We start from the raw sequence: 22,930 nt of genomic DNA, 5'->3' as shown, positions 1-22,930 counted from the left end.
ATGGTGGTTGATGGCTGCTGGTTGTCGGTCGTGGCCGTCGATTCACCGCGCGGCGATGGTGACCGGGGGTGTGGCGCTGGGGCACTGATGTGGGGATGGGACGATGTGTGAGCTGTCTGGTCTGGCCTGGGGGTCAGGCTGTGGGGGGATGGCCCGTGGGTGCGGGGATAGTCGGGTGGTACGGAGTTGCCGCTTCATTTTGGGGCGGGATGATTGCTGGGCGGCTTGGCTCCTCCCCCGCGGACCTTGTCTCCCATCTACCTGTAAGTGCTGCACGGCTCACCTGCTGGCCTATCGGGCATGGCACGTTAGGTCAGCTTTGTGGCATGTGCCCTGCCGCCGCTGTTGGTCGGGGGACGGGGGTTGGTGGCCGGCGGTTGGTTTACTTTGCTCGGTGCTGGGGTGTGGCATGGCGTCGCCATCGGTTTCCCAATGGACCTGGGCTATGAGCGGGGCTCGACGTGATGGCACCAGTGAGCGGGTTGGCTGCGGTGGGCCTCTGATAGGGCCTGGCATGGGCTGGTGGGGACGGCCAGCGATATGGGGGGCTGGCGGCCTCTGGTCGGCTTTCCTCTGTGGGTGGCGGGGCGGCTTGCGGCCCGCTGGGGATCTCTGCCATATCTAGAGGATTGGTGGGGCCCCTATCTAGTCTGCCCGCGCTTGCGGGAGGCATGATGGGCATGTGGGGTTGCAAGACCCCATGCCCGTTCTAGGGGGGCTATGTGGGGGGGTGGGTCACATGTCGCCCGGTCACTGTGGCTGACTCCTGGGGCTGCGGGGGGCATTCCTGTCTCCTGGGGTTGGGGGGTTGGGCGGGATGTGGGCGTAGCAGATGGGAGTGGGGGGTTGGGGATGTGGCGGGGGTGGTGGGGGTCCTCCCTGCCCTGTGCCCCTTGGGCCTGTCCCATGCGCCTTGGCGGTGGCGGTCGTTGCCTCCTTTGGGTCCCTGGGTCTACGTGGTTCTCGGTGCCCCCCGTGGCTCTTCGTATGATGGCTTCTGGATGCTCCTGGCTGCCGGGGTTGGGAGTGCTCGGCTAGTGTGGCCCTGTTGAGTTCTGGTAGCCTATCTGGGTGTTGGTTTCATCACACATGCATGTTGGGTCAGGGCTTATCAGCTCCTGTCGAGTCCAATTATTGAGAACCATTAGGTCCCGTCAGAATGTGATGCTGCACCCCTGCACTCACAGGGGTGCAGCACTTCCCTCTCTGGCTCACAATAGGAAATTCTAATAAAGACTGACAATTTAGTTCCCAGAGAGGAGTGGTGACGGTCACATGCACGTATTAAAATATGTAAAAGATTTTGCTGCAAGACTAAAATAAGCATTGAACTCATAAAAGGTTGACCCCCTTTTATGGGGTTAAACTATGAGAATACATGCAGACTAGACAAAAAAAAACAAAAAACGTCACTGTGGCCAAAATAGCTTAGCAGCCATAAGAAACAATGCAATTCTAGATGAGATTAACACCAAAAATATCATGGTTACCTGTGCGGTGCACAGTTGTGTCAACAGAACAGCAAAAAGACGCGACTTTTAAATAAATTCACTGTCCAATAGTAATAAATGGCGGTTAGTTCAATGCTAACATAATATGGACAATCCCATTGACGGGCTAGCGCGTTAGCATTTTTAACGCGATGCCTTCCCAGAAGGTATTCTAAAGAACGATAGGTCCTTGTCTTCGCGTCTTTTTGCTGTTCTGTTGACACAACCGTCCACCTCGTTGGTAACCATAATATTTTTGGAGTTAATAGCGTCGTGGATTGCATTGTTTCTTGTGGCTGCTAAGCTATGTTTGGCCCCAGTGATGTATGACGCCCACGTGACCACTGATTGCGGAAGCTGCTGCAGTGCAGATTTTAAACTTTTTTGACCAAACGGATGACGCTACACACATAAAAAATGTTTTTCTTCTATTTTTCATAATTCTGAATAACATATGTCACTTAAAATTAACTTCACTGTCTCTTTAAACACTGGGCCACCCCGTTGACGTCCTCTACATGTGAGCCCACGATGACATCCCAGTCGGTGGTCTGGAAGCAGTCCCTCAGCGTCTCCTCCGTTTCCAGGGTCCATCTTCTGACCTGCCGGGTTGTTGCTGGCAGCCGTTTCACCAGCGGGACGTAGGTGGGCTGTAGGTTCACTTGGTTGTGGTCTGATTTACCTAGTAAGGGGAGGGGGTGGCCGTGTATGCCTCCTTAGCATTTGTGTAAAATGCCATGGTCCTGTTCTTCCGTGTGGGGCAGTCCACACACTGAGCCATTGTGGGGAGAGATGAGTCCAGGGTGACGTGGTTAAAGTCACCGGTGATGATGACAAGCGCCTCTGGGTGCACATGATGGTCTCTCATGCCATCTCTGGGTTTGCACGTGGAGGGACGTAGACTGCGAGGACAGTGATGTGTGAAAATTCAGGCGGCAGGTAGTAGGGCCTGATGCTAACAGCTGTTAGCTCCAGATCCTGGTTACACAGTGTTGTTCTCATGGTTACATGTCCTGGAAGACACCATCTGTTGTTGGTATATACTGTAGTATCAGACCACCTCCTTTCTTCTTACCGGCGGTGTTCGTGTCCTGGTCTGCTCGCACCGAGGAAAAGACGGGTCAGTCCAACGTTAGCATCAGGTACGAAGTCCGTCAGCCCCGTCTCAAAGAACACAAACAAGCTGGTTTCCCTGTAGCGCTGCTCAGTCCTGCACAGCACCGTCAGTTTGTCCATCTTGTTGGGCAGCGAGTTTACGTTTCCCATGATGACCGAGGGAACTGAGGGTCTTTTACTCATCCCAAATGGTCAGCCTTTCCATAGTTGCACAAGCACACCCAACCGATACCAGATTTTCCCAGCATTCACTCCTCAACAATGCTGCACACATTTGACAACCATTGTTAGTACATGGAACATGATATTAACTCTAGTGTATATCAAAATTTAAAATCAAATAAACTTTCAGTCCAAGCAAAAAGGAGGTGATTGTGCATGTGTGTAATTGAAAGCTTTTTGTATGCTAGAGTTAAATTAATGTCCTTGATTTGCTGATTAGTGTTGTTGCGTGTCCTTTCCTTCACTGTCTTTATGGAGAGAAACATGTCTTTAATTTTCTGCATTATCTCTGTTTTGTTTTCAATATTTTAATGAATGAACCCTTCATGTAATCACCATCTGTGAATGGTTTTCCACGTTTTATTATCTCTCGGGTTACAACAAAACTAGCAGCAGTAGTAGTTAAGAGATGCAATCCACTTCTTAAATCAATCTTTAAATCCTCTGATATCAGCCATCGTTCTATTTTTTCTTTTAGGATCCATGGCCCATCACACACCCGCCGGTTTCTTTACAAGAGCCACCCACCTGGCAAAGCTTCATGCTGCAACATTTGTCAAAGGCTATGACACAAGGGAGGGGCTAAAGAACTGCATGTGGCTCCGGAGCCGCGGGTTACCCACCCCTGTACTAAAGCAAATGAGTCGGTATAACTAGAAGCCTTGCCACGTGTACTGAATTCTCGATAAGTTGAAATAACTTTAAAATATCCATGGAAATTGTTGTCTTTTTTTTGTGTTAATTTTTTTTAAAAAAAATTATTTTGTATACTTGTCTGATTCTGAAGGGAAATTAAGAGAGTGCACTCAGTTGGTAGTTCTCCAATCAAATGTATGCATATGATTATAAGGAGTGTTATGAGGAATTACCAAAAAAAGGGACAGGGCTGGGGCTTACGACGACAGCGGTAACAAAAAGGGGAGAGATCCAAAAAAAACTACACTGCACCCGTGACACAGCAAACCAAAAAAACGCGAATAAGGAACCACCACCAGGGGAACCGCTGCCGCTCTGGGCCCTCAGCACCTGTCAAAGAAAAAGAACACAATTAGAAACACAAAATCAAGGCAACCCTCACACACTATAACCAATGTCAGTAAACCCCAAATAAACTGTTCTAACACACAAATTATCCAAAAAGAGGGGAAAAAAAGATTACTAAACAAAAATCAAATATAACCCACCAAACTTATCAATAATAATTCAACGAAATAAATAATAAATGAATAAACTCAAGAAATTGGGAAAGAGTCTGCCCCTCTAATTAAAACCACTCTCAAGAGGTAGTGGCACAGTGGCTATGAGAGGGTCGGGACGCCCTCTCTTGGCTCACGTTGAGGAATTTGGTGAATGCCGTATTATACGGCTTTGACCACCGTTAATGGAGCCTAGCCCGATATGGGCCGAATCAGCGCCGAATTATGGTGATTGAAGTCTCTAGACGAGCCAAACCCCAGTGCAGACACACAGACGTAGGAGAAAGAAGTACGAAGAACGAAGAACCAAAACAGCAGTGAGGCTCACAGCGGCAATGACGGCCGTGCACTGCAAAATAAACAAATTAAACTTATTAAAATATGAATATAGGACATTACAAAATAACAAAAGTTACAAATAAACATCTACCGGAGAGCAGGATCAAGGTGTCGCACGTAGCAGGAGGAGGAAGCCCGCAGCCCAAACTACACCAGCGATGGCTGGGAGAGAATCATAATCCATAACACAACACAGACCATCAGCAGCTTGATATAAAAAAGCAGACAACTAAGTGTCTTACCCTCAGAAAGAGCACCGTGCGCACACCGGCCCAAGAGAGACAGTCCAGCTCCCGGTAACACCACACGGCCGGACGGAGCAAAACCGGAGTAAACACGGGGCCCATACATGGAATAAATCGAGCAGAACGAGCACCCCTACCTTGTTTTGCAACCCAATCTGCTAACCGTGAGACCCCGGCTGTCGGCTCCATAAAGGAGGAAGAGGAAGAGGAAAACGACGGAGAAGGGTCCGACCAGGTCTACTTACTGTATATGGAACCACTCGCTGATTGTCTGCCACACTGCCCCTCACGGTGGAGAGTGTAGCGCTATCCTGCCACACATACATACAGTGTCTTGCGAAAGTATTGGCCCCCCACAAGAACTTTTTGAAATTTTGCCACATTTCATGCTTCAAAATTAAAGATGACAAATTGAAAATGTGCAAAAATATTGGTACTCTGTTCTCTCAGCTCAGCGAAACGACTCCAGAAGTTCTCTGATGACTTTATCTTTAAGTTTGAAGCCTGAAATGTTGCAAAATGTCAACAAGTTTTTGGGGGGCCAATACTTTCGCAAGGCACTGTATTATTGTGTACAGGCCCATATAGCACACACATGGTTGCTGTTTAAGCTGACATTGGGAGTTTTCCACACATCTCATCTTTCTATTTTCCCCCAAACAAAATGTCAACAACAGATTTTAAGCACTTATTCACACCTGTCCCATCACTAAAAGATGTTTTATGTTTCCCCAAACTCCACCATGCCTTTAGTGAACATTCGTTTGCATTTTTATGGGTCATTTTGCCCTCAGCTCGGACTTCAGGGGATAATTCTGCGCAAAAGATCTCTGTGTTTCATAATGACGCTTCATGTTACCACTTTTAATTCATGCTACGTGTTCAGACTATATGAGGTAAAATGGTTCTGAACCACCTGACGGAGGAATAAACATAAATTTCGTCCACTTATTGTTAACCAGCAGTTTTCCTCGTTAACCTCCCTTCGTTTGGAGCTATTCTGTCTCCCTTCCTCTGTGCTCTGCTGTAGTGGTAAACTCACAGTGGTAGCGGAAGCGAGCTAACTCATTTCCTGGTACACTGACAGCGCAGGGTAGACAAACGATCTAATTGGCTGAACTGAGTGTACCGTGTTAACTGGAGGAGCAGCGTCCGCCTTCTGTAGCCGCAAACTGCAAGTAAAAATGCGCCAAGAAAATCTACTCTTGTGAATTTATCATGGAGTGGTCACGTGTCCGGACAGAACCGGACCACGGTCCGCCATTTGGTGACCCCTGCTCTACGGAGAGAGAGAAAGAGCGGGATAGAAGACGAAAGAAAAGGCGCACCAGATTTTTTTCCCTAGTCGCACCGGTGCTCCCAAATATACGCTCAACAAAAATATAAACGCAATACTTTTGTTTTGTTCCCATTTTTCATGAGATGGACTTAAAGATCTATATTAATTCCAGACACACAATATTACAATTTCTCTCAAACATTGTTCACAAATCTGTCTAAATGTGTGATAGTGAGCACTTCTGCTTTGATGAGATAATCCATCCCACCTCACAGGTGTGCCACATCAAGATGCTGATCTGACATCATGATTAGTGCACAGGTGTACCCTATACTGCCCACAATAAAAGGCCACCCTGAAATGTGCAGTTTTTTTGCTTTATTGGGGGTCTGGGGACTCAGAACCAGTCAGTATCCAGTGTGACCAACATTTGCCTCATGCAGTGCAAAACATCTTCGTCGCATTGAGTTTATCAGATTGTCAATTGTAGCCTGTGGAATGTTGGTCCATTCCTCTTCGATGGCTGTGTGAAGTTGTTGGATATTAGTGAGAACTGGTACACGTTGTCGTATACGCCGGTCAGCACATCCCAAACATGCTCAATGGGTGACATGTCCGGTTAGTATGCTGGCCATGCAAGAACTGGGACATTTTGAGCTTCCAAGAATTGTGTACAGATCCTTGCAACATGGGGCCATGCATTATCTTGTAGAAACATGAGGTGAAGTTCATGGATGAATGGCACAACAATGGGCCTCGGGATCTCATCACGGTATGTCTGTGAATTCAAAATTCCATCAATAAAATGCACCTGTGTTCTTCGTCCATAACAGATGCCTGCCCATACCATAACCCCACCACCACCATGGGCCACTCGATCCACAACATTGACATCAGCGAAGCGCTCACCCACACGACGCACATACGATGTCTGCCATCTGCCCTGAACAATGTAAACCGACATTCATCCGTGAGGAGAACACCTCTCCAATGTGGCATTTATTGTATGATATTATTGTATTAAAAACTTTCCACCACATATGCAAACCAATTGTTTCAGTGGCTGGTCTCAGATGATCTTGGAGGTAAAGCTGCTGGATGTGGAGGTCCTGGGCTGGTGTGGTTACACGTGGTCTGCGGTTGTGAGGCTGGTTGGATGTACTGCCATATTCTCTGAAACGCCTTTGGAGACGGCTCATGGAGAAATGAACATTCAATGCACGAACAACAGATCTGGTTAACATTCCTGCTGTCAGCATGCCAATTGCGTACTCCCTCAAAGCTTGTGGCATCTGTGGCATTTTGCTGTGAGACAAAAGTGCACATTTCAGAGTGGCCTTTTATTGTGGGCAGTATAAGGTACACCTGTGCACTAATCACAATGTCAGATCAGCATCTTGATGTGGCACACCTGTGAGGTGGGATGAATTATCTCAGCAAAGCAGAAGTTCTCACACATTTAGATAGATTTGTGAACAATGTTTGAGAGAAATAGTAATATTGTGTATCTGGAATGAATTATAGATCTTTAAGTCCATCTCATGAAAAATGGGAGCAAAAACATAAGTGTTGCTTTTGTATTTTTGTTGAGTGTAATTAATAATCGCACTGATAAAAATTTAGGCGCATATGCGACCAAAATGGTCGCAATTTCGAACCCTGCCTGTAGGCAAGCAATGGGAGGTAGAGTGGCAGTCAGCTCCTTCCTGGTGCACCCCAAATGAGCAACTTGTGAAGGGGGACGGGGCTGAAGAGATTTAAATATTGTATACATGCTATTCATTATTTTCCTGGCTATATAAGTATTTAGTTTTAATCATTCACTCGGTACTTTACTATCACTCTGTCTCAGTAATTTTCCACACACACACACAAACATAGGACGTAGGCGGCGTACTCAGTTCTTTAGTCACAGGATTAACCGGAACCGGAAACCACATTCCTACGCCCACGGAGAAGGAGGGGCGGCTGAACACTCGTCACGATCTAATTGGACCAGAAGACATGATATCATCTCATGCAAAATTCTTATCTGAATTGTATAAAAAACACCAGGCAGAAAGAGATAGTGCTTTTCTCAGCTGTGCTGTTACAAGACCCGCTTACTGCAGCCATTCAGGGAACTGGGGGGAGCCCGAATATCTGTATTAGACTTGTTATTAGGAATAAACTTCTTAACATTATCACTCATCTCCCTTAATTTAATCAGTTCAATTGCGGAAATTTGGTTATTACAACAGGTTTTCTGCTTACCTTTGTTAATTGTGGCCACTGGGAGATGAAGAACAATGTTTCGGACCGTATCGTCCTAGGCTGTCGTCACTGTTTATGGCCGATGTCGTTACGGAGTTGACAATTCTTTGTCTCCCCCTTTCACCACGTTGGGCACCAAAAAACTGAAGCAGAGTAGTCTTAAAACTTGGTAATTCTGTAGGTTCTTGTTATTGAGGTAAAGTAGGAGACTTAGCCGATCATCATAAGTTTATAAGATTACATTACTAAAAATAGAAATTCTGGTTAGGTTGGAGGCATTCTGAAGGTGATTCAGTAAATTCTACTTGGGTTTGAGGTCCTCCGACGGTGATTCAGTAAATTCTACGTAGGTTGGAGGCCCTCCAAAAATATTCCGGTAAAGTACCATTGTGGGTTGGAGTCCCTCTGATGGGCAAGTCGGTGAAGAACCATAGTGGGTTGGAGTCCCTCCGGTAAAGTACCATGAAACTTAAAAGCTCCAAATCAAGGTTTAAAGTCCAAATTTACGTATAAATTTAGGTTTTTAGCACTTAGAGCACCTTCTAGACGGTAAAAGGCTTAAGTTCAAGGAAAAAAAAGTGAGACGAGGAATAAGGTGGGGTCCAAGTACAAAGACGTCAAATAAAACTAGATTGGGTTAAATTGGTAGAACCGCTGACTGCTCGGAACAGTGACATCTGAGGAGACAGTTGTTCACAAAATGGCAGCTGCTGAGTTAAAATCAGATACCTGGGGTCAGGGCTCGAAATTAACTTTTTTCTTGGTAGCACTGGTGCTCCCAAATTTAGAAGTTAGTAGCACCAGCAAAGACTTTAGGAGCACCTACCCAATAGCAAGGCGGTGACGGAGCGATAGAGACCGCTCCGTCCATCTCCATTCCGCGCGCCTCTCTCCCTGCCCAGGAGAGCAGCCGCAGCTGTGCTCTCATTGTTTCCTGGCAGGACCGCAGGAGCGCGGTCTCACAAAAAAAGGCGCTCCAGATTTTTTTCCCTACTCACACCGGTGCTCCCAAATATATTTAATAGCCGCACTGATAAAAATTTGGGCGCATACGCGACCAAAATGGACCGCAATTTCGAGCCCTGGCTGGGGTAAAATGTTATGCAACTTGCCAAAATAAAACTTAACTAAACTCAAGCCAAATAAGCAAATTAAACTATTGATAGACTGAACAAACGTTCTGTAAATCTGATTGAAGGATTGACGAGACCATTTTCTGATCCCAGAACAATGAACTCACAAATAATAAATGTACTAAAAAGATGAGGCTTTTTAAAATAAGTCAAGGAGAGGAAGGTCATCAAACGTAGTGTGGAGGTGGTGATAAACGAGAGATCTGCTGGGTGGTACTTGGGTGTCACGTGTTTGACGATGATGTCTCTTGTACCTTGTGGCAGCTAGCTTGAGATCCTGTGCCTCCCCACCATGTGGGCGTCTTGCTTGAGATCCAATGGGCTCTATGAGCTATTGTGATTTCTACACTCTATTTATGCTTATAGGTTTTGTTGTGTTTGTCTATACAGTCAAGTTTAAATGTCTCTTGTCCTTATCCCACCAAAATATCCCCAAGTATGTGTTTATTTAGTGTGAATTCTGCATTGTCTGTGATAGCTGTATTCTTGTGTATTCTTGTGTAACGTATGCCGTATGACTGTACGTGTACTTAACAGAGGTAAATAATTTCCCTGTAGGATTATTAAAGTATTCTTTATTCATCAAAAACAGCTTTTGGGAAAAGAGTGAAATTGTAAAAAATAAAAGATGATTTGAAATTCACTCGGGGTGTGATCCAGAATTGTGTTTCCTTCAAATTGTGTAGAAAAGAGCAGAACACATCCCCAAGTCCTGTGCGTGGGGTTGTGCCTGGCAGAGGACGAGCCCTCCCGTGGCTGCCGGAATCCATGAACAAGGATAATAGTTTTACTAAAGATAGGGAGCTATTTTATTTTGAAAACGAGGGTAACATTCAATTCAGGAACATGACAACTCAAAGGAGGGAGGAAAGGTTCACCAGTGGGCCTTAAGCCCAGGTTCAAGAAATGTTAAAGCAAACACAAAATAAGCCATGTCGCAGCTAGTCCAGCTAATCAACAAGCTCCTTGGCATATAAAAGAGGGAGTGTTAAAAACTGAAGAGGACAGAGAAACAGATAATGCACGTCAAACTCTATTTGAATTAAAAATGTCAATCATAGTGAGAGTGAGGGAAAGACAGAGAAGAGAGAGTGGAGCATGAGATGTAGAGACTGAGAAAAGAATTAGAAGAACTAATACAAGGATGAGAAGTGGAAGTTGTAAGTGACAGAGAGGGGATATCAGCAATCCATTTTGGAAGATCACAAGAGCAATCAAAAGTTGATAAGAAGACAGTGGAGGATGTTGAAGAAAGAGCAAAGTCAAGTAGGGAAAGAGGATGTTACAGGGTGCGAACAGGACCCAAGTGCAGCACAAAGAGACAAGACAGGAATTAAGTTCAACAGTGTTTATTTTCAGGCCGGGCAGAGTGGGAGTCGAACCTGGGTCTCCCAGGCGGCAGGCAGGCAGGTAACCGATGGGCCACAATGGATCACTCCAGAGAAACGGAGCAGGCAGGAGACGAGGTCAAGAGACGGAAGGCTAGTCAATTTACCGGGGCTGGAACAGGAGGCAGAGTCGTTGGACAGGTGAGGGTCAGGTTTACCGGCACAGAGAGACAAGGCAGAATCCACAGACGAAGGGCAGGTAGGTTGGCTGTGAGGCAGACGAGAGGCAGAGTCCAGGGACAAAACAGGTCGTGATCGGGCAGGCAATCTGGAGTAGAACGCTGGAGAGTAGGACATGGGTCAAATACAATCTGGCAGAGACTGAGTGTGAGACGTGGGTTTAAATACCGGACTGATTGCAGATGGGCTGTAGGTGTGGGTGATCAGCGGGAGGTGTGGTCAGGCTGGGAGGTGGGACAGTGGAAACTGTGGCGCAGACTGCAGGAACGGAGTGATCATGACAGAGGAGACAGAGAGATGTTGCCACTTCTATGACAAATACCAAAAGAAATTTAGTGATTTAGAAACTGATTTATGAAAAATACAGTTGAAATTCAGTCAAGCTCAACTGTCAATTAACAAGACTAAAACCAAGACACAAATGACTCATTGTCCCAAATTGGACAGGAAGATGTGCACTTGTGTGTCTCATTTCACCCATACAGTTTTACAATGTGTCCAAGGTTGAGGTGACGACATGGTCACACCTGAGCTCATACACCACAATGCTGCAGGACAGTCCAGCTTACACAGAAGCTATTGCCATCCCACGTGGAGTTCCAGATGAGGATAAATTGACAAATCAAATTGCAGGTGAGAATGAATGGTACATTGAGGCCCCGTCCACACAATAACGGATTTTTTTAAAAACGGAATTTTTAAAAATGCATCGAAAGCGATTACCGTCCACACGACAGCGTTTTTAAAAAAATCTCCGTCCACACGTAAACGCAGCAGTGCATTTTCGAAGACTGCTATAAGCATGCCAAACCATGTGGTGGCAGTATTGAGGCAAATTTTATCCAATAGGAATCGTCCGTGTTTTGCTGTCACAACACACGGGCCCATAAATATGACGTCACCGTGGTTTTCGTCGCAGGCAAGACGTCAGCATTTTTAAAAAGTCGCGGATACGCCGTCCACACGACAACGCAGACCCAGCGTTTTTTTAAAAATCCACCTCGGCCAGTGTTTTTAAAAAGGTGCGTTTTTGTTCCGGATATCTGCGTTGTCGTGTGGACGGAAGGTGTAAACGCAACAAAAAAGTTGCGTTTTTAAAATATCCGTTATCGTGTGGACGGGGCCTGAGTCAGCAGCGCACCCTCGTGACGAAGGGGGGGAAGAAGACACCCTGTCACATACGCACAGTGGTAAGACTTATTTTCAGATGTACCTGGGAATCGATCAGCAAGATAATTTGAGAGAATATAAACCGTTTTCTTTTACAGATGTCAAAGGCATGGCTAAAAAATTACCACAGATCAATGGATTGGACACATGTTAGCCATAATCTCAAGCCAAAATTTAGCAGTAGGAGATGTGTTGCAATTGTTAGGTCCTGCACTAACCACTGTGAAATCTCGGCTAAGACCGCGGCAGGTCTGAGTGGTGTGGGAGCAGAGAGACCGTTCGGGCCATTTGCCCGTGCCTAGTTTAACATGCTGAGAGACTAGTTTTCAACAACCCATGGGAACACCCCACCTTGTTCCCATGGGATGGTAAGGAGGAACCATTGGTGTATTACGACAACTGTCTAGCCAAATGGTCAGCAGCAATGGGAGCTCATTCCGTCAATATTGGGGTAACTGAGACACTGTTTAGAACAGCTCTCTTGAAGACGTTGCCACCTCCACTGAAGAACAAATTAACAGGCGATCCGGATTTCTTGATTATGACAGAAGGCCATTCCCATCATCACCTTGTGCATCATCTAATACATTACCAGAAAACAGAAGCCGACCACAACACCGACATCCAACACATGCAGACACAGTCACTTAAATTACAGTTAGCTAAGGCTAGGGCTAAGGTAAATGACAAAAAAGGTCGATAAGAACTGTAACCCCGCTGGCAGGATCGTGGCAGCTGGTCTGGGGCCCAAGGAGGATAAGGAAGAGGTGGATGTCATGGCGGCAGCGGATCGTACTCAGGTAATCAGCCTGGATGTTTCATCTGTGGCGATCTTAATCATTGGGCTCGTCACTGCACGTAGACTCAACAAAGACAGGGTCCACCACAAGGGTACGGTCCACTAGCATCTCGAGGCAGAGGATTTTCATCTGCTCCAGGATGTGGCAGAGGGGGCATCTATCCATGGGCACCAAACACCCAGCGGCCAAGGAGACTGCCTGGACCACAGCAGCATGGTCAATACTACACTGGTGCAGGACGTGGCAGAGGGGGCATCTATCCACGGGCACCAAACACCCAGTGGCCAATGGGACCGCCTGGACAGCAGCAGCATGGTCAATACTACACTAGTGAAACAGTGCCACAGGGGGATGAGGACCCCTACTGGACAGCCTAGGGATGCCTGGGCATCCCCGGAAGCAACAGAACGCCGGAACCAATGCTTCCTATGACTGTGTGCGGTAAGACTGTCAGCAGCCTGGTAGACACTGGAGCCACGTATCCCACTTTCAATACACCTATGCCGCAGTCAATGTTAACATCAGACAGCAAATCATAACAGGCTTCTTGGGGAAACCACAAGTTCTGCCTGTCACCAAACCATTACCCACTGTGTTAGCAGGACATTGTTTAAGACACATTTTCGTTTCATCACCACAATCCCCTCTTAACTTAATAGGCAGAGACTTGCTATTTGCCACAAATGCCCAGGTTTTTGCAGTGAAGCTGGACACAATGGACTATGGTTGATGCAACCAGTTCCAAGCTCACCCACTGCTGACATCTACTGGGCATAGGTTCAACCAGAGACACCCTCCGCTGATCCTGACGTGTATTGCATGTATGCCATGTGGAAAAGCCTTGGATTCAGGCCTGTCCGCCCTACCTGCCTCCTGTCAATCCTCTACATTTCATGCCTTTTTATGATAAATACCATGATGAAACAACACAAAGACAGGTTCAGATCACACATAGTTAATAGTTGGCAGCTACATTCCGAGGACATTTAAATCTCAACTGAAGGCTTTGCGGCACACACGATTTTGACACCAGAACAGAACACGTTGTTTGAAATGGGAAGCACATTAGTTCCTCATATTTCATTGGCTGTGTCTTTAGGGCATGAGTAGAGGGAACTGGGACCCATGGTCAAACGCTTAGTTAGCCTTACCAATTGGCAGGATTCACAAATTACACAAGTTTAATTCTCACCATCAACTAAATCATGCTGAATTTTAAGTTCCATGACTGATACATCAACACTGCAACATCACCTCATTTCACGCGAACATGGCAGACACTTAACAGATCACAAGGATAGCCAGGTAATGATAGATTCTATCATGATGGTATGGTCTACAGTTTCATTTGATGTAAGGCATTGTAAAGATGACCCTGCTCTTATACTAAACATTTCTGATGCACAAGTTATTTGCAGAAAACAGTTTCCAAGGCCGGATGCAGCAAACTAAGGTATGGAGAGTACACTATGTGGATTGAGAGATGCTGGTGTTCTGGAAAAAGGTTGCATTAGTACAATATATGTACAATTTATTATTGGCAATTGGCATGTGAGACACCGGGAATTTGTTGAGAAGCCACAAAGTGATTATTGAGGAAATTGTTCCAAACAGAAATTGCAGTGTCCAAACAGAAATTACAGTGTTGCAGGAAGTCAGTTGCTTTCCTCCTACACCTACACTGTACATCACCTGCGCATACATCATTAAAGGAGATGCTTACCCATCATCAGTCCGCTTCCCAGGAAGAAATTAATTTTTGATGCCTTATATTATGGCCTCTTTCAAGGCCAAGAGGGGGAATGAAGAGATTAAAACATTATATACATGCTATTCATTATTTTGCTGGCTACTTTACTTTTTCTGGCTATTTTACTCGGTACTTTACTATCACTCGGTCTCAGTAATTTTCCACACGCACACACGCGCACACGCGCACACGCGCACACACACACACACACACACACACACACACACACACACACACACACACACACACACACACACACACACACACACACACACACACACACACACACACACAGGACATAGGCAGTGGTCTCAGTTCTTTATTCACAGGACCGGAACAGGAAACTACATTCCAACGCCCACGGAGAAGGAGGGGCGACTGAACATTCGTCACGATTTAATTGGACCAGAAGACATCATATCATTTCATGCAAATTTCTTATCTGAATTGTATAAAAAACACCGGGCAGAAAGAGATACTGCTCTTCTCAGCTGCGTTGTTGCAAGACCTGTGTACTGCAGGCATTTAGGGAACTGGAGGGAGCCCGGGTATCTGTATTAGACTTGCTGTCAGGAATAAACTTTAAAACTTATGACAATCAGCTAAGTGTCCTACTTTATCGCTGACACCTCCCGCTGTTAGCTCATACTCCGAGTGGCGAGGCGGGAGCAGGAATCGAGCCGCCGATCTTGGATCATAGGATGACTCGCTCTACTGCTGAGCCACTGCTGCCCCATCCCTACTTAGAGTAAATACACAATAAAAGAAACATAAATTCTTCTGAAATAATAATCTTCAAAAAATAAGTTCTTCTGCGCATGCGCGAGCAGGCTGCAGTTTCCTTTCGCATACTCTCCTACCTGGACGCCGGGGGCTGTGCCGTCAGAGTGCTCTTCTTCGACTTTTCGAGTGCCTTCAACACCATCCAGCCAGGATAAACTGACCTCCATGGCTGTGGACCCCTACCTCGTGAGCTGGATTACGGACTACCTAACGGACAGACCCCAGTACGTCCGTATGGGGGACTGTTTGTCTTCTATGGTGACCACGGGGGCGCCACAGGGGACCGTTCTATCCCCCATTCTCTTCACCCTCTACACATCAGACTTCAAGCACAACTCGGATACATGCCACATACAGAAGTACTCCGATGACACCGCGATAGTGGCATGTATCCGGGAGGGTGATGAGGGGGGGTACAGGGCATTGGTGGATGACTTCGTGGAGTGGTGCCAACAGAACCAGCTCCAGCTCAACATCTCCAAGAAAAAGGAGATGGTTCTGGATTTCCGGCGAGCACCTCCCTCTCCACAGCCGGTGATCATCAAAGGCAGTGAGGTGGAGGTGGTAGAAAACTATAAGTACCTGGGACTGCAGCTAGACAGCAGACTGGACTGGTCACTCAACTCGAACTGTGTGTACAAGAAGGGGCAGAGCAGGATGTACTTCCTGAGGAGGCTGGCCTCCTTCAACATCTGTCCTAAGCTCCTTCTCATGTTCTATCAGTCCGTAGTCTCCAGTGTGCTGTCATACGCCATTGTGTGTTGGGGTGGGGGGGCCAGGAAAAGAGATATGGACCGTCTGAACAGACTCATCCGCAGAGCGGGCTCAGTGGTCGGGCTGAGCCTGGACTCTGTGGATATGCTTTTGGAGAGCAGGACCATGTCTAAAATTAAGGCTATCATGAACAACACCAGGCACCCCCTACACACCACCTTCTCCTAGCAGAGAAGCACCTTCAGCGGCAGACTGCTGTCACACAGCGCCTCCACAGAGAGGCTGAGGTCCTCCTTCGTGCCCCGTGCCATCAGGGGGTACAATGACTCTCTCAGGAGGAGCGGGGGGGAGGTGGCGAGGTCAGCACGGGGTTGAATGGATTTAATTTAATTTAATTTAAATTTAATTTTATACTGTTCATATATTTATTTATTTATTTATTTTTATACTGTTTTATATTTTAATTCAATTTTATACTGTTTATATTTTATTTTATACTGTTTATATTTTAATACTGTAATATTTTTTAAATTTTATACTGTTTATATTTTAATTTTATACTGTTTATATTTTAGTTATAGTTTAGTATATAAGTCCTGTTAGTGCTGCATGTGTCTGTCTGTTAATGTAGTGCATGTCTTGTGGTATGTCCTGTGATGTCAATGTTTTTTTTTCTCCTGGTGTTTATCCAGTATTATTTGTTATGTAATGCCTGAGCAGTGGATATATACAATTTCCTCTGGGATTAATAAAGTATCTATCTATCTATCTATCTATCTATCTATCTATCTATCTATCTATCTATCTATCTATCTATCTATCTATCTATCTATCTATCTATCTATAAATACACTGCAAAACAAACAGGTAGTGACAGGTAGTGAAGTGTCTCTCAACATTGTGCTGCTCTGCCATCACGCAGTTGTAAAAACAAGAAGTCTTCCTTCCATTCACTGTCAAACTGATAAATTTTCTTACTTTTTTCAATCATGTTTTTTATGTGTAAAAGTTTGCATTTAGTTTGACATTTTTGCTGTGCCTGCTTATTGATTGTCTATGACTGTTAAAGTTTTGTCATGTGCACAATATCAATCTTTGACATGAGTAGGTCAGAGTTCACCTAAACCTAATGTATAATATACATTTTTAATTCTTCTACATTTATGATATTGTCATTTTCAAAGCTAAACAAATGCAAATGTGATTAACTAATTGGCTGCCAGCTCTTTGTAGCAATTGATCTTTTTTGGGGACTCTCTCAGACGTTCCTGACATTTAGTGATTTCTTTCTGTTTTTGACCAATCCCAAGATGCTTTGCTTAGAGCGGCACTTAGTTTGCTCGCGGGTGAGCTCTGACATACGCAGTTTGTTGCATCATAAGCTGTTGCGACTCCTCCGTCTTTCTCTGATTCTCTATCCTCTGTTCCCTAACTGGATCAGTCATCATGACGCTGTTTTCCATGATTAGAAGTCTAATTTCCAATGACAAGCTCCACCAGTCCCACAGCCAATTACACTGAAAAACATAATAGACGTCTGTGGACGGCAATGTCAGCCCATGAGATTAAAAAGAATAGCAATAGAACAGAATAAAATTTTACAAGCAGCTCACTGGCGAGTTGTGCTGTTTTTAGAATAGGCTTGTCGGCGACTCATGTGGTCTTTGTTATTACTATTGTCTACCTTAAAAACTGTGTGAAGAAATCGACTATCAGTGTGAATACTGTGTCACAATTCCTACCAGGACTTTTCATGCGATTATTCGACCCTCACCAAAGTTTTGTGCCATTGAATTATCAAGTCTCTTCCACATCGCTGCATGCCATCAGCCCATCGCTGTCACCTGTGTTGCTCATCCTTCTGCTCCGCATCGTCCAATCAACCTCCACCTTACATAAACTCTGTTCAGCCCTTAAAGGGACAGGAAAGTTAATGTTAAGTGACATACAGTGGTACCTCTACTTACGAAATTAATTGGTTCCGGAAGAAATTACGTAAGTAGAAAATTACGTAAGTAAAGATGCTTTTTCCATGCAAATGCCCTAATCTGTTCCAAGCCCCCCAAAATTCCGACATAAATGTTTTATAAAGCATAAAAATGCATCAAAACATGTAACAAATACATGTTACAATTAGGTCATTACACAATAAATGAGAGTTGTGCATAACGTAAAAAACAAAGAATAAAGAATAAAAATGATCGTCCTTTTAACAGCTGTCCCCTTTTTTTTTTTTTTTGCCCTCTTTGGTTCATGTGCTCCTATCTCACCATGCCAAACAACAGAGTGAATTCCAGTCCTCCTTTTGAACTTCTCCAACCACCCACGCAATGCCTTAAACTCCTTAAACTTCCTTTTGTTTTAATAACGTGGTGATTGTAGATGCATTACGGCCATATTCTTTGGTGAGCTCAACCAAAAGCATCCCTTTCTCATGCTTTTCTATTATCTCTTGGTTTCTTTGTACGGACAAAAAAAACCTCTTTCCTTCGTCTTTTCTTTTCCTCTTTTCTCCGTCACTTTCATGGGGTCCATAGTGAATATGTACTCAAAAAGTTATTGTATTTCCGCAAAACTATCAGAACACCTCACGGGTCAGTGCCAAATGCCGAACACACTCCATAAGCACAGATTTGGCTCCACACAGAGGTGGAGTGGCATCCATCTTAGCCAATGGGATGCCAGAAGGATACCTAATGGGTAGTAGCCAATTGCAGAGCAGCTATGAGAATGTTGCGTTCAGGAACCTGTGGGAGATTTGAGTATCAGCCAATACTGTGTTTTTACATTACGTAAGTCGAAATTTCTTTCGAAAGTAGAGGTAATATTTTCCTGCTGAGAAATTTCGTAAGTAGAAAATTTTGTAGAGACATTCGTAAGTAGAGGTAGCACTTTATGTGTTATTCATCATTATGAAGAATAGAAGAAAAAATTAATTTTATGTGTTCGTTTGGTCAAACAAGCTTAAAATCTGCGCCGCAGCAGCTTCCGCATTTAGTGGTCACATGGGTGTCATATGTCACTGGGGTCAAACATAGCTTAGCAGCCATAAGAAACAATGCAATTTTAGATGCGATTAACACCAAAAATATCATGGTTACCTGCGCGGTGAACGGTTTTGTCAACAGAACAGCAAAAAGATGCGAAGACAAGGACCTGTCGTTCTTTAGAATACCTTCTGGGAAGGTATCGCGCTAGAAACGCTAACGCACTAGCCCGTCAATGGGATTGTCCATATTATGTTAGCATTGAGCTAACCACCATTTATTACTAATGGACTGTGTGGAACCCGTACCCTTGCCTCGTTCCTTTAAACAATCTATAAGAGTGTGGGAAAAGGTAGTACAGATATAAGTGGTTTGATACCAGAATGGGGAGGGTTCATGAATGTTGAAATTACCGTAAATAATAAAATGAATAGCTTGTCTTTCGTTATTTGTGGGTAGTCCTGGAACACATTAACCATGAATAACTAGGAATCACTGTGTAGGGGGATCACACTCCTCAGCCTGCCGGGGAAAGTCTATTCCAAGGTACTGGAGAGGAGGATTAGAACTATAGTCATACCGTAGATTCAGTAGAAACAATACGGTTTTTGTCCTGGTTGCACGACACTGGACCAGCTTTACCCTCTCCATCGAGTACTTGAGGGTTCCTGAGAGTTTGTCCAACCAGTTCACATCAGTTTTGTGGATCTGGAGAAGGCATTCGATCATGTGCCTCATGGTATCTTGTGGGGAGTGGTTCAAGGCCCTTTTCTGAGGGCTGTCTGGTCCCTGTATGACCAAAGCCAGAGCTTGGTTTGCATTGCCAACAGTAAGACAGACCTGTCCCAGGTGCACGTTGGCTGCCCTCTATCACTGGTTCTGCTCATAATCTTTATGGACAAAATTTCACAGCCAGGATCCAGACAGGGTCCGGTTTGGGGACCAAAAGATTTTATCTCTGCTTTTTGCAAACAATGTTGTTCCGTTTGTCCTCACAAACCTGGACCTTCAGCGTGCACTGGAACGGTTTGCAGCTGACTGTGACGAGAGTGGGATGACGATCAGCACCTCTAAATCCAAGGCCATGCTTCTTGACCGTAAAAGAGGTGGGGAGTATGTTTGTTTACGTCTGTTTATACAGTAGGCAGGTTTTTGGTTCCATTCACAAGATCAGACGGATGGTTTTGTTGTAAACCTTTTTTATAGTTTTGCTACAACCTTCGTTCCCCTCCTCCCCCAGATTTTGTTTTTTATTACTAGCTCTCAGAACAGTGAATTTTAAAAATAAAGCTTCTTCTTCTTCTTCTCCTATGCACTTTAGTTGATGACCACCTCACTTTTGCAAACTTCCTGTTATAATGCACTAATTGTTATATTGTATTTCCCTTTGTTTCTTGGTGTTTAATGTTTTTGAGTGGTTAGTGTTTTTGAAATTTCATCTAATGAAAAATTGTAAAATGTTCTAAATGTTCTAAATGTTAAATGTGATTGGAGTTTTTTTTGGAAAAGATCTTCTGAGGCACTTAAATGCTTTCATCTAATGTAAAACTGCAAAATGTTTGAATGAGATTAAAGTGTTTTTGCAAAAAAAAAAAAAAATCTTCTTCTTCTTCACTAATTCTTATATTGTATTTCCCTTTGTTTCTTGGTGTTTAATGTTTTTGAGTGTTTAGTGTTTTTGAAATTTCATCTAATGAAAAGTTGTAAAATGTTCTAAATGTTCTAAATGTTCTAAATGTTCTAAATGTGATTGAAGTTTGTTTGGAAAAGATGTTCTGAGGCACTTAAATGCTTTCATCTAATGTAAAACTGCAAAATGTTTGAATGAGATTAAAGTGTTTTTGCAAAAATCAAAAAATCTTCTTCTTCTTCTTCTTCTTCTTGGTGTTTTTAAGTCGTGGGCCCTTTTTAAAAGCAGCCCAGGAAAAAGCTCTAACTCTTTGTTCTGGTTACTGAGGGAACCACTAGTGCATGGGGCCAGGCTGGACGTCTGCAGTGGAGCCACACCTGGTCTGTCTGCAGCGCTTTGCAGAACCAGGACCGTGACCCTCCAGCAACTGGTAGACAACGTCGGGCCTGCGCTGGCGGATGCCCAGGCTGTGAGCTCCCTGCTGAACATCCAGTCCACCAGGGTGGCTCAGAGGGTGCTACAACTGTGGAGGCAAAGACTTTCCTGGAAGGAGAAAAGCCTCCTCCTGGACTATAGTACAGGGACTGTACCAGACAGCAAAGATCCTTTCCCAGAGGTCCACATCAGTCCCCTGTTTGGAGAACTGGAGGGTCCTCTCCTCGGAGATGAACGACAGATCAGCCTGCACACGGCCAACAAAAAAATACTATACAATGTGTAAAAGTGATCAACAAGAAAAACCTGTGTAACAGAGCACCTACTACCTGGGCCAACAAGATGACGGGAAATGGACCTGACCCGCAGTGGAGACTTCTGTACAAACCTCCCCTCAAGAAAAAAACAGCCGACCTCCAGTGGAGGATTTTGCATGGTGCCGTCGGTTCCAATGCTTTTGTCTCTGTTTTTGCCCCTGCGGTGTCCAGCCAGTGTCCCTTCTGTCCTCTTCAGGAGACAGTCTTCCATACTTTCAGTGAGTGTGGGAGACTTGCAGTGCTCTTCACTCTTCTAACGAATGTTTTTAACTTGTTCAATGAAAACTTTAGTATCAGGAAATTCATCTACGGTGCTGGGTACAATAGATCGAATCAGAGAAAGTGGCAGCTTTTAAATTTTATTTCTGGGGAGGCAAAACTTGCAATTCATGTAACCAGGAAGAGGAAAATTGAAAACAATACCGCTCAAGAAGCAGCTACTGTTTTTTGCTGTAACATCAGATGTCGCTTAAAACTAGAATTTGGTTTCTATAAATTGACAAAAGACCTGAATAACTTTAGGAACATCTGGTGTTACAAAAATGTCCTATGCACTTTAGTTGATGACCACCTCACTTTTGCAAACTTCCTGTTATAATGCACTAATTCTTATATTGTATTTCCCTTTGTTTCTTGGTGTTTAATGGTTTTGAGTGTTTAGTGTTTTTGAAATTTCATCTAATGAAAATTTGTAAAATGTTCTAAATGTTCTAAATGTTCTAAATGTTCTAAATGTGATTGAAGTTTGTTTGGAAAAGATGTTCTGAGGCACTTAAATGCTTTCATCTAATGTAAAACTGCAAAATGTTTGAATGAGATTAAAGTGTTTTTGCAAAAATCAAAAAAAAAAAAATCTTCTTCTTCTTCTTCACTGGAGGTCGGCTGTTTTTTTTCTTGAGGGGATATTTGTATAGAAGTCTCCACTGCGGGTCAGGTCCATTTCCCGTCATCCTGTTGGCCCAGGTAGTAGGTGCTCTGTTACACAGGTTTTTCTTGTTGATTACTTTTACACATTGTTTGTACAGTATTTTTTTGTTGGCCGTGTGCAGGCTGATCTGTCATTCATCTCCGAGGAGAGGACCCTCCAGTTCTCCAAACAGGGGACTGATGTGGACCTCTGGGAAAGGATCTTTGCTGTCTGGCACGGTCCCTGTACTATAGTCCAGGAGAAGGCCTCTCTCCTTCCCGGAAAGTCTTTGCCTCCACAGTTGTAGCACCCTCTGAGCCACCCTGGTGGACTGGATGTTCAGCAGGGAGCTCACAGCCTGGGCATCCGCCAGCGCAGGCCCGGCGTTGTCTACCAGTTGCTGGAGGGTCATGGTCCTGGTTGTGCAAAGCGCTGCAGACAGACCAGGTGTGGCTCCACTGCAGACGTCCAGCCTGGCCCCATGCACTAGTGGTTCCCTCAGTAACCAGAACAAAGAGTCAGAGCTTTTTCCTGGGCTGCTTTTAAAAAGGGCCCATGACTTAAAAACACCATGATAAAACGGAGGCAAACCATTT

Source organism: Antennarius striatus, chromosome 5, assembly GCF_040054535.1.
Source record: "Antennarius striatus isolate MH-2024 chromosome 5, ASM4005453v1, whole genome shotgun sequence".
NCBI classification, from domain to species: Eukaryota; Metazoa; Chordata; class Actinopteri; order Lophiiformes; family Antennariidae; genus Antennarius; species Antennarius striatus.
The sequence above is the reverse complement of the archived record's forward strand: the minus strand, read 5'-3'. Positions refer to the sequence as shown.